The following is a 12,456-nucleotide window of genomic DNA, read 5'->3' as shown; positions in this document are numbered from 1 at the left end:
CTTCTACCCCCAAGCCATAAGACTCCAGAACATCTAGTCAAATGGCTACCCAAACTATTTGCATTGCCCCCCCCCCCCTCTCCACACCACTGTCACTCTCTGTTGTCATCTATTTATAGTCACTTTAATTAACCCAACTAACCGGTGCCTCCGTACATTGACTCTGTACCGGCACCCCCCTGTATACATTGTTATTTTTTACTGCTGCTCTTTAATTACTTGTTACTTTTATCTGTTATTCTTATCTGTACTTTTTGAAACTGCAATGTTGATTAGGGGCTCGTAAGTTAACATTTCACTGTAAGGTCTACTACACCTGTTGTATTCGGCGCATGTGACTATACAATTAGATTTGATTTGATTATGAGTAGAAACAGACTTTTCAAGTCTCAAATATGACTGGCGAGTGTGTCTACCTTTAAATTCAAGTTCTTCTGGATCTGAGGTGAAGTTGCCACAGGGACCCTGGTTGGTGCAGGTGTATATCCCCTCGGCAGGGGTATCTATGCCTATCCTAGGTCACTTTCTGTACAATACCTTTTATGCAATTCTCTACATCTGAAAGAGGAAGGAGAGAATATTAGAGAGAAACAAATTAGGACAGCACAGAGTCCCTGTCTCTGGTTATCTCAGAGACATTTTTGTCAGAGAGAGACAGATATATACAGTACCAGTCAAAAGTTTAGACACACCTGCTCATTCCAGGGTTGATCTTTATTTTGACTATTTCCTACATTGTAGAATAATAGTGAAGACATCAGAACTATGAAATAACACACATGGAATCATGTAGTAACCAAAAAAGTTTTAAATAAATCAAAATATATTTTATATTTCAGATTCTTCAAAGTAGCCACCATTTGCCTTCATGGCAGCTTTGCACACTCTTGGCATTCTCTCAACCAGCTTCATGAGGTAGTCACCTGGAATGTGTTTCAATTAACAGGTGTGCCTTGTTAAAAGTTCATTTGTGGAATTTCTTTCCTTCTTAATGCATTTGAGCCAATCAGTTGTGTTGTGACAAGGTAGGGGTGGTATACAGAAGATAGCCCTATTTGGTAAAAGACCAAGTCCATATTATGGTAAGAACAGCTCAAATAAGCAAAGAGAAATGACAGTCCATCATTCATTTAAGACATGAAGGTCAGTCAATGTTGAAAATTTGAAGAACTTTGAAAGTTTCTTCAAGTGCAGTCACAAAAACCATCAAGTGTTATGATGAAATTGGTTCTCATGAGGACCGGTACAAGAAAGGAAAACCCAGAGTTACCTCTGCTTCAGAGGATAAGTTCATTAGAGTTACCAGCCTCAGAAATTGCAGACCAAATAAATGCTTCATAGAGTTCAAGTAACAGACACATCGCAACATCATCTGTTCAGAAGAGACTGCGGGAATCAGGCCTTTGTGGTCACATTGATGCAAAGAAAACTCTACTAAAGGACACCAATAAACACGAGCAATGGACATTAGACCGGTGGAAATCTGTCCTTTGGTCTGATGAGTCCAAATTTGAGATTTTTCGTTCCAACCGCCATGTATTTGTGAGACGCAGAGTAGATGAACGGATGATCTCCACATGTGTGGATCCCACCGTGAAGCATGGAGGAGGTGCGATGGTGGGGGGTGCTTTGCTGTTGACACTGTCTGTGATTTATTTAGAATTCAAGACACACTTAACAGCATTCTGCAGCGATACACCATCCCATCTGGTTTGCGCTTAGAGGGACTATGATTTGTTTTTCAACAGGACAATGACCCAACACACCTCCAGGCTGTAACCAAGAAGGAGAGTGATGGAGTGCTGCATCAGATGACTTGGCCTCCACAATCACCTGACCTCAACCCAATTTAGATGGTTGGGATGAGTTGGACTGCAGAGTGAAGGAAAAGCAGACAACAAGTGCTCAGCATATGCGGCAACTCCTTCAAGACTGTTGGAAAAGCATTCCTCATGAAGCTGGTTGAGAGAATGCCAACAGTGTGCAAAGCTGTCATCAAGGCAAAGGGTGGCTACTTTGAAGAATCTAAAATATATTTTGATTTGTTTAATAGTTTTTTGTATACGACATGATTCCATATGTGTTATTTCATAGTTTTGATGTCTACACTATTATTCTACAATGCAGAAAATAGTAAAAAATAAAGAAAAACCCTTGAATGAGTAGGTGTGTCCAAACTTTTGACTGGTACTGCCACGATCGTTTAAAGATGGATTGGACCAAGGTGCAGCGTGGTAGGAGTACATTTTACTTTTATTAAAATGACACCGAAAAACAACAAAATACAAAAACGAACGTAACTCTACATGCAGTGCAGAAAGAAATTACACACAAACAAGATTCCACAATCAAAGGTAGGAAAAAGGGCTGCCAAAGTATGATCCCCAATCAGAGACAACGATAAACAGCTGCCTCTGATTGGGAACCATACTAGGCCAACAAAGAAATAGAAACATTTCCATTAATCTGTTTCCCACCCAAGTCACACCCTGACCTAACCAAATAGAGAATAAAAAAGTCTCTCTAAGGTCAGGGCGTGACAGGTACTGTGTACATTCATATTTAATTAACTTTTCTACAACCACCATATCACAATGGAGAACTCAACTATGTATTGGAGGTAGTGAGTATACTGACTGATATGAAATTAATACTGACCAGTGGTATTGAGACATTGGGTAGTGTTAGAGCACAGGTGTTCACAGGTGGCTGAGGGAGAGTTAGAAAAAATGTATATTTTCAGAGCAGCCATAGTTAGAGTTTGTCGGAGTTTGAAGAAAGATCAAGTGAACACAAGCTAGAATACTATAATGGTCTGATTTGAAAGATAAAATGTCAGGGTAACATGTAAAGTGAAGGGTTTACCCTCACCTGCTTTGTGATTCCCAGACACTTCAGGTGAGGGGATTATGTCACACCTCAGACACTCCAAAGGAACACAGGTAGAACGGACACTGCCTTCAGTGAGAGAGAGAGCGAGGTGAGAGAGATAGAGAGAGAATAGTGAGGTGGATAGAGGGAAAGGGAGAGGGAGTGTGGAGGGCGAGGAGGGAAAGAGGGATGGAAGATTGAGAGCTAGGATAAAGGGAAAGAGAGAGAGGTATACATAGAGCATTTGATATGGGGAGGAAGAAGAATCCATAATATTCACAAGGTAATAACAAACAACTTGATTTCAAAAAAATTGGTAAAAGGATTGTTCCTTACTGATCATGAGAAGGCAAGCAAGCGAATAGAGGCCTGTCCCTGTCATCGTTTTCATAGGTACCATCTGACAGAGACAGGAGACGTCATTCAGTGTCTATTAATCGAAAGAGTTAATCAAAATAGAAATGGGTTCAAATGTAAATTAAACCTAAAAACAATATTTACTTCAGGGCATTCTCAATAATGTCAAAACCTAGAAAACTTTACATAAAAAAAATGGAATAACATTTGTTTAACCTGTTGACAGTATAATTAAATACATTAGCCTATAACATTACATTATTGAAATGAATAAAGTATTTTACCTCTTGTGCTGAGTCTCTCTGGTCATGCACTGAGTTCCATTGGTGAGGAGTGAGGGGCCGTCTTTACTTTGCCTAACATACAGAATGACCTTTTGTTTCTGGAGAAGACCATCTACAATGGGACTGATATCAATGCAAATCACCTCATCACCCACAGTTCCTAGACAGTAACACAAGACTGTGTTTGCGCCCTACTTGGTGCCTGGAGTTTGTTGTTGGATTGGTGCACTAAGACCGTCCTTGGTGCTATTGGACTATTTAACAGGATTCAGAACACAATTAGTAAGTAATTAGTCATTAACCTTGCACGAGCCTTGGAGTGTGCAAGCTGGAACGGCTCATAGGAACAGGAGCCTATCTCCTGTTTCTGTAGCATGAGCCTGCTCGATGGACCCCCTTGACGCTAATGTATCACATAGCCTTAAACCCAATCTCCTCAATGCTGTGTGCCAAGCAGAGCCGCATTGGGTCCCATCTTTGGTATGACTCAGCAGGGCATCGAACTCCCAACCTTCCAATATCCGGGTGGACAATCAAACAACAAGGCCACTGAGTTGGTCAGAACAAAATGCCAGTGATCAAATGGTCAAACCTGGACTTGGCTATATAATATTTGCACGCAGGGACTGACTCACAAAATACTGTTGTGTCAATGCACCTGTTATCAGAATGAATTGCAGACATTATAACTGACCCATGCAAATTCTGTGTTGACTTCCAAAGTAGCAAGATACCCTTTTCCATAGTCAGAACATTTAAAACATGAGGAGCAGTAAAAAAGTACAGTACACTGCATCATGGGATATGAAGTTAATCTTTCCCCACTACATGCCAGTCTTGCTCTGAAGCCATAAAGGTCCGTTCTGAGGTCTTCAGATTCACTTCCTCTATGGCCACCAGAGAGTGCTGTTGATCAAACAAATACACTGACAAAGTACCACACTTTTTTTCCTCTCTTTCTCTCGCGCTTAATTAATTACTTTCTTCCTCTCTTGCCAATTAGCTTGCAGTTTTTACCAGTCATTGATGCCTAATTGAGGATAAACTGTAATTTCCACCTCCCAGAGAGCTCAAATAAATCAATTGCTATTAGTCTCTGGGCAGGAGAAGGAAAAGCAGTGGAGTGTATTCATGGATGCCAAGGGAAGTCAGGCTTCCCCAAAAAACATTTACCTAGAAAAAAGAAAAAAACATAAAATACATTTTCTTTCATCTCTCTGTGTTTTCATAATTTTCCTTTAATTCGCAAGAGGCTGAATGTATCTCACTGGAGAAAGCGTGTCAGCTAGCGAAACAGCTTCCCTCTGTCTCTGTATGTGTAGGCCATCTATCTGATGCTGTCTTGTCATAAAGAGCATGACATTGTTGCTGCCCATAACGTTTAATGCAAGGGAAGCCAGAGAAGCATTTGGCCTCCCTTATTGAAAAAAAGTACAAGTTAATACCCAATCAGCATTGAGCTAAACTGAGTCAGCTCAACTGTGAATGGTCCTGGCGCACCAAAATAAAGTGTCAAGGGAAGTCCGTTTGGATTTGGCTTCACTCCTATCACATCGCATTAAGATAAATACGTAATTGACAGAAACGACTTGAATTGTTGCATCTCGTCGTGTTGTTGTCCTCCAGTGACTAGCTAGCTAGCTAAAATTGGCCCTTTCCTAAATTATCCATGGATAGAGATAGTGATTTGGACTTGTGGTTTTAATTAATTCTCTGTATTTGGACAATAATTATAATGGTGATTCTGATCCAGCCATAAATTCCTACATCGTGCCCCTGGACTGAGAGTATGGCAGTTCAATATGTAGCCAGATGTAGAAGATTAATGTAACTACCCAAAGGAAGTTAGGCTAGCGAGCAAGCATTTTGTCCAGGTAGCCTAGGTAAAAAAAAAAAGTGTACTGTAAACATAAAAGCGAGGAGGATGGTGTTGGCATTTCTATACAAGTCGGGTGTCAACATGTTTTTTCTACTTGCGCGAACGCACACACACACACACACACACACACACACACACACACACACACACACACACACACACACACACACACACACACACACACACACACACACACACACACACACACACACACACACAGATAAGAAACAAGAACAGCTTACGTTCTTCGCAACTTGCGGTAACTCACTGGTGTTCTAAATCAATAGTTGTTTGGTAATCCAAAAAATTTCGGAAAAATTACCTTGCTTGACCATGCTGTAGGTCATGTAACTCTTTGTTACATGCAATATGCTTTGTGAATTTCACTAGACAGAGGTTGCTCTCTAGCTTTGTGATGAAACAAAGGTGTGGTTAAATTTATTACTGCGTTTTCATATTGTCTTGGCCTTAGGTCCACAATGGCCCACAGAGACGGTTGCCTCACCTCGCTTCACGTTCTTAGGAAACTAAACAGTATTTCATTTTTTTAATGTATTATTTCTTACATTGTTACCCCAGGAAATCTTAAGTCTTATTACATACAGCCGGGAATAACTATTGGATGTAAGGGCAACATCAACTTACCAACATTACGATCAGGAATATGACGAAGTGGATCCTCTGTTCGGACCACCACCCAGGACAATGAGTCTAATCCTAGTAGCCGACCCAAAACAACGGCGCTGCAGAAGGGGCAGAAGGAGCGGCCTTCTGGCCAGGCTTTGTAGACGTGCACATTGCTCACCGCACCTGAGTTTACTACTCGCCAATGTCCAGTCTCTTGACAACAAGGTAGACAAAATTCGAGCAAGGGTTGCCTTCCAGAGAGACATCAGAGATTGCAACAGTCTCTGTTTCACGGAAACATAGCTCTCTCTGGATATGTTGTCGGAATCGCATCAGCCCCCAGGCTTTTCCATGCATCGTGCTGACAGAGATAAACACCTCTCTGGGAAGAGGAACGGCGGGTTGTATGCTTTATGATTGATAACTCATGGTGTAATCACAACAACATACAGGAACTCAAGTCCGACATAGAATTCCTTACAATCAAATGCCGGCCATTTTACCTTCCAAGAGAATTCTCGTCAGTTATAGTCACAGCTGTGTACATTCCCCCTCAAGCTAACACCAAGATGGCCCTCAAGAAACTTCACTGGACTATGTAAACTGGAATCTATATATCCCGAGACTGCATTTATTGTAGCTGGGGATTTTATCAAAGCATATTTGGCTACCTAAATTCTATCAGCATATTGATTGCACAACACGCAGGGCTAATACTCTCGACCACTGCTACTCTAACTTCTGCAATGCATAAAAAGCCCCCGCCCCTCCCTTCGGCACATCCAACTACGACGCCATCTTGCTCATTCTGTCTTATAAGCAGAAACTCAAACAGGATGTACCAGTGATGAGAACCATTCAACGCTGGTCTGACCAATCGGAAGCCACACTTCAAGATTGTTTTGATCACGCAGACTGGAATATGTTCCGGTCAGCCTCAGAAAACAACATTGACCTATACGCTGACTCGGTGAAAAAGTGCACTGGAGATGTTGTACCCACTGTGACTATTAAAACCTACCCTAACCATAAACTGTGGATGGATGGCGGCATTTTCGCAAAATTTAAAGCACGATCCACTGCATTTAACCATGGAAATCAAACAAGCGAAATGCAAATACAGTGACAAGGTGGAGTCGCAATTCAACGGCTCAGACAGGCAGGGTCGACAGGAAATCACGGACTACAAAAACAAAAACAGCCACGTCACGGACACCGACGTCACGCTTCCAGAAAAATTAAACACCTTTGCCCGCTTTGAAGATAATACAGTGCCACCGTCGTGGCTCGCTAACAAAGACTGCGTCTCCCCCCGCCCTCCTTCTCCGAGGCTGACGTGAGTAAAACATTGAAACTTGTTAACCCTCTCAAGGCTGCTGGCCCAAACAGCATCCCTAGCAGCATCCTCAGAGCATGTGCAGAAGATCTGGCTGGTGTGTTTACGGTCATATTTAATCGCTCCCTATCCCAGTCTGTTGTCCACACATGCTTCAAGATGTCTACCATTGTTCCTGTATGCAATTAGGCAAAGATAACTGAACTAAATGACTACCGCCCCGTAGCACTCACTTCTGTCATCTTGAAGTGATTTGAGAGGCTTGTCAAGGATCACATCACCGCCAGCTTACCGGCCACCCTAGATCCACTTCAGTTTGCATACCGCCCCAACAGGTCCACAGATGATGAAATTGCCATCACACTGCACACTGCCATATCCCATCTGGACAACAAGAATACCTATGTAAGAATGCTGTTCATTGACTACAGCTCAGCATTCAACACCATAGTTCCCTCCAATCTCATCATCAAGCTGGAGGCCCTGGGTCTCAGCCCCGCCCTGTGCAACTGGGTCCTGGACTTTCTGACTGGCTGCCCCCAGGTGGTGAAGGTAGGAAACAACATCACCACTTCGCTGACCCTCAACACAAGGGTGTGTGCTCAGCCCTCTCCTGTACTCCCTGTGGCCATGCACGCCTCCAACTCCCTGTGGCCATGCACACCTCCAAGTTTGCAGACGACACAACAGTACAGTAGTGGGCTTGATCACCAACGACAAGACAGCCTACAGGGAGGAGGTGTGGTGTCAGGAAAACAACCTCTCATTCAACGTCAACAAAACAAAGGAGATGACCGTGGACTTCAAGAAACAGCAGAGGGAGCACCCCCCTATCCACATCGGAGGGACAGCAGTGGAGAAGGTGGAAGGTTTTAAGTTCCTGGGTGTACACATCACAGACAAACTGAAATGGTCCACCCACACAGACAGTGTGGTGAAAAAGGTGCAACAGCTCCTCTTCAACCTCAGGAGGCTGAAGAAATTTGGCTTGTCTCCCAAAACCCTGACAAACTTTTACAAATGCACAATCGAGAGCATCCTGTCGGGCTGTATCACAGCCTGGTATGGCAACTGCACCACCCTCAATCACAAGGCTCTCCAGAGGGTGGTGCTGTCTGCACAACGCAATACCGGGGGAAAACTACCTGCCCTCCATGACACCTACAGCACCCGATGTCACAGGAAGGCTAAAAAGATCATCAAGGACAACAACCACCCAAGCCACTGCCTGTTCACACCGCTATCATCCAGTAGGCGAGGTCAGCACAGGTGCATCAAAGCTGGGAACGAGAGATTGAAAAACATCTCAAGGCCATCAGACTGCTAAACAGCAATCACTAACTCATAGAGGCTGCTGCCTACATTGAGACCCAATCACTGGACACTTTAATAAATTGATCACTGCACTTTAAATAATGGCACTTTAAATAATGGCACTTTAATAATGTTTACATATCTTACATTACTCATATCACATGTATTTACTGTATTTCATACCATCTACTGCAGCTTGCCTATGCCGCTTGACCATCGCTCATCCATATACTTATATGTACATATTCTCACTCACCCCTTTAGATTTGTGTGTATTAGATACTTGTAGGGGAATTGTTAGATTACTTGTTAGATATTACTGGATTGTCGGAACTAGAAGCAAAAGCATTTCGCTACACTCGCATTAACATCTGCTAACCATGCGTATGTGACCAGTAACATTTGATTGCAAGGAATACAGTATGAACTAACAGGATATAGAGGAAACAATGCAATTATCACAACACATAGGTTTATAATGGCTTTTAAATTGTTATTTTACCCACACACCACTACTGAGGAAAGGTCATCTGAGGCAGTTATCCTGTGACAGCCTCTCTGCTCTGCTCTCCTCTGCTGATGGAATTCACTGGCCTGAGAGATTACGGCACTGGGGTTTGATACCGTATAAGGGCCGTATCAGAACAGAAATTACTCATCTCGAACTGGACAAATATTTTTTATTTAATGAGTCCGACGCGAAGGGTATACTGCTTTCCCGAGACCAGGCCAGAATCCCTGTGATTCGTGTGAAGAAAAGACAGAGATAAAGGTAGCAGTGTGGTAGGGTTCCTTTGAGAATTTGTCAGTGAGTGGGTAAACCGCCACTACCATTTACACTATTGGCCAACGTGCAATCATTGGAAAATTCACTGGATGATCTACGATCAAGACTATCCTACCAACGGGACATAAAATCTGTAATATCTAATGTTTCACTAAGTCGTGGCTGAACGACAACAAGGATAAAATAGAGCTGGCTGGGTTTTGCCATAACCAAACAAGAAAATGCTCATCCAGAAGCAGCGCTCCTAGTGGCTGGGGACATTAATGCAGGCAAACTTAAATCCATTTTGGCTAATTTCTACCAGCATGTCACATGTGCAACCAAAGGAAAAAAAATCTAGACCACCTTTACTCCACACACAGAGACGCATACAAAGCTCTCCCTTGCCCTCCATTTGGCAAATCTGACCATAATTGTATCCTCCTGATTCCTGCTTGCAAGAAAAAACTAAAGCAGGAAGTACCAGTGACTCGCTCAATGTGGAAGTGGTCAGATGACGCGAATGCTATGCTACAGGACTGTTTTGCTTGCGCAGACTAGAATATGTTCCATGATTCATCCGATAGTATACCACCTCAGTCACCGGCTTTATCAATAAGTGCATTGACGACGTCGTCCCCACACGAACATATCCCAACCAGAAGCCATGGAGTACAGGCATCATCCGCACTGAGCTAAAGGCTAAGCTGCAGCTTTCAAGGAGCGGGACACTAATCCGGACGCTTAGACAAACCATCAATAGAGGACAAAGATTGAATCATACTACACCGGCTCTGATGCTCATCGGATGTGGCAGGCCTGGCAAACTATTATGGACTTCAAAGGGAAACCCAGCCGTGAACTGCCCAGTGATGCAAACCTACCAGACGAGCTAAATGCCTTTCATGCTCGCTTCGAGGCAAGCAACACTGAAGCATGCATGAGAGCACCGGCTGTACCGGAAGACTGCGTGATCACCCTCTCTGCAGCCGATGTTCTGGATGACTGTGTGACCACGTTCTCTGTAGCCGATGTGAGCAAGACCTTTAAACAGGTCAACATTCACACAGCCCCGTGGCCAGATGGATTACCAAGACGTGTACTCAAAGCACTGACCAACTGGCAAATGTCTTCATTGACATTGTCAACCTCTCCCTGTCTGAGTCTGTAATACCTACAAGTATTTCAAGCAGACCACCATAGTCCCTGTGTCCAAGAAAGTGAAGGTGACATGACTAAATCACTACCGGCCCGTAGCACTCACGTCTGTAGCCATGAAGTGCTTCGAAAGGCTGGTGATGTCTCACATCAACACCATCATCCCAGAAACCCTAGACCCACTCTAATCTGCATGCTGCCCCAACAGATTCACAGATGACCCAATCTGAATCGCACACCACACTGCTCTTTCCCACCTGCACAAAAGGAACACCTACAGTGCCTTGCGAAAGTATTCGGCCCCCTTGAACTTTGCGACCTTTTGCCACATTTCAGGCTTCAAACATAAAGATATAAAACTGTATTTTTTTGTGAAGAATCAACAACAAGTGGGACACAATCATGAAGTGGAACGACATTTATCGGATATTTCAAACTTTTTTAACAAATCAAAAACTGAAAAATTGGGCGTGCAAAATTATTCAGCCCCCTTAAGTTAATAATGCGCCACCTTTTGCTGCGATTACAGCTGTAAGTCGCTTGGGATATGTCTCTATCAGTTTTGCACATTGAGAGACTGACATTTTTTCCCATTCCTCCTTGCAAAACAGCTCGAGCTCAGTGAGGTTGGATGGAGAGCATTTGTGAACAGCAGTTTTCAGTTCTTTCCACAGATTCTCGATTGGATTCAGGTCTGGACTTTGACTTGGCCATTCTAACACCTGGATATGTTTATTTTTGAACCATTCCATTGTAGATTTTGCTTTATGTTTTGGATCATTGTCTTGTTGGAAGACAAATCTCCGTCCCAGTCTCAGGTCTTTTGCAGACTCCATCAGGTTTTCTTCCAGAATGGTCCTGTATTTGGCTCCATCCATCTTCCCATCAATTTTAACCATCTTCCCTGTCCCTGCTGAAGAAAAGCAGGCCCAAACCATGATGCTGCCACCACCATGTTTGACAGTGGGGATGGTGTATTCAGCTGTGTTGCTTTTACGCCAAACATAACGTTTTGCATTGTTGCCAAAAAGTTCAATTTTGGTTTCATCTGACCAGAGCACCTTCTTCCACATGTTTGGTGTGTCTCTCAGGTGGCTTGTGGTAAACTTTAAACAACACTTTTTATGGATATCTTTAAGAAATGGCTTTCTTCTTGCCACTCTTCCATAAAGGCCAGATTTGTGCAATATACGACTGATTGTTGTCCTATGGACAGAGTCTCCCACCTCAGCTGTAGATCTCTGCAGTTCATCCAGAGTGATCATGGGCCTCTTGGCTGCATCTCTGATCAGTCTTCTCCTTGTATGAGCTGAAAGTTTAGAGGGACGGCCAGGTCTTGGTAGATTTTCAGTGGTCTGATACTCCTTCCATTTCAATATTATCGCTTGCACAGTGCTCCTTGGGATGTTTAAAGCTTGGGAAATCTTTTTGTATCCAAATCCGGCTTTAAACTTCTTCACAACAGTATCTCGGACCTGCCTGGTGTGTTCCTTGTTCTTCATGATGCTCTATGCGCTTTTAACGGACCTCTGAGACTATCACAGTGCAGGTGCATTTATACGGAGACTTGATTACACACAGGTGGATTGTATTTATCATCATTAGTCATTTAGGTCAACATTGGATCATTCAGAGATCCTCACTGAACTTCTGGAGAGAGTTTGCTGCACTGAAAGTAAAGGGGCTGAATAATTTTGCACGCCCAATTTTTCAGTTTTTGATTTGTTAAAAAAGTTTTAAATATCCAATAAATGTCGTTCCACTTCATGATTGTGTCCCACTTGTTGTTGATTCTTCACAAAAAAATACAGTTTAATATCTTTATGTTTGAAGCCTGAAATGTGGCAAAAGGTCGCAAAGTTCA

Source organism: Oncorhynchus mykiss, chromosome 14 (assembly GCF_057628025.1).
Source record: "Oncorhynchus mykiss isolate SJ-2025 chromosome 14, ASM5762802v1, whole genome shotgun sequence".
Taxonomy (NCBI): Eukaryota; Metazoa; Chordata; class Actinopteri; order Salmoniformes; family Salmonidae; genus Oncorhynchus; species Oncorhynchus mykiss.
Note: the sequence above shows the minus strand (reverse complement) of the source record.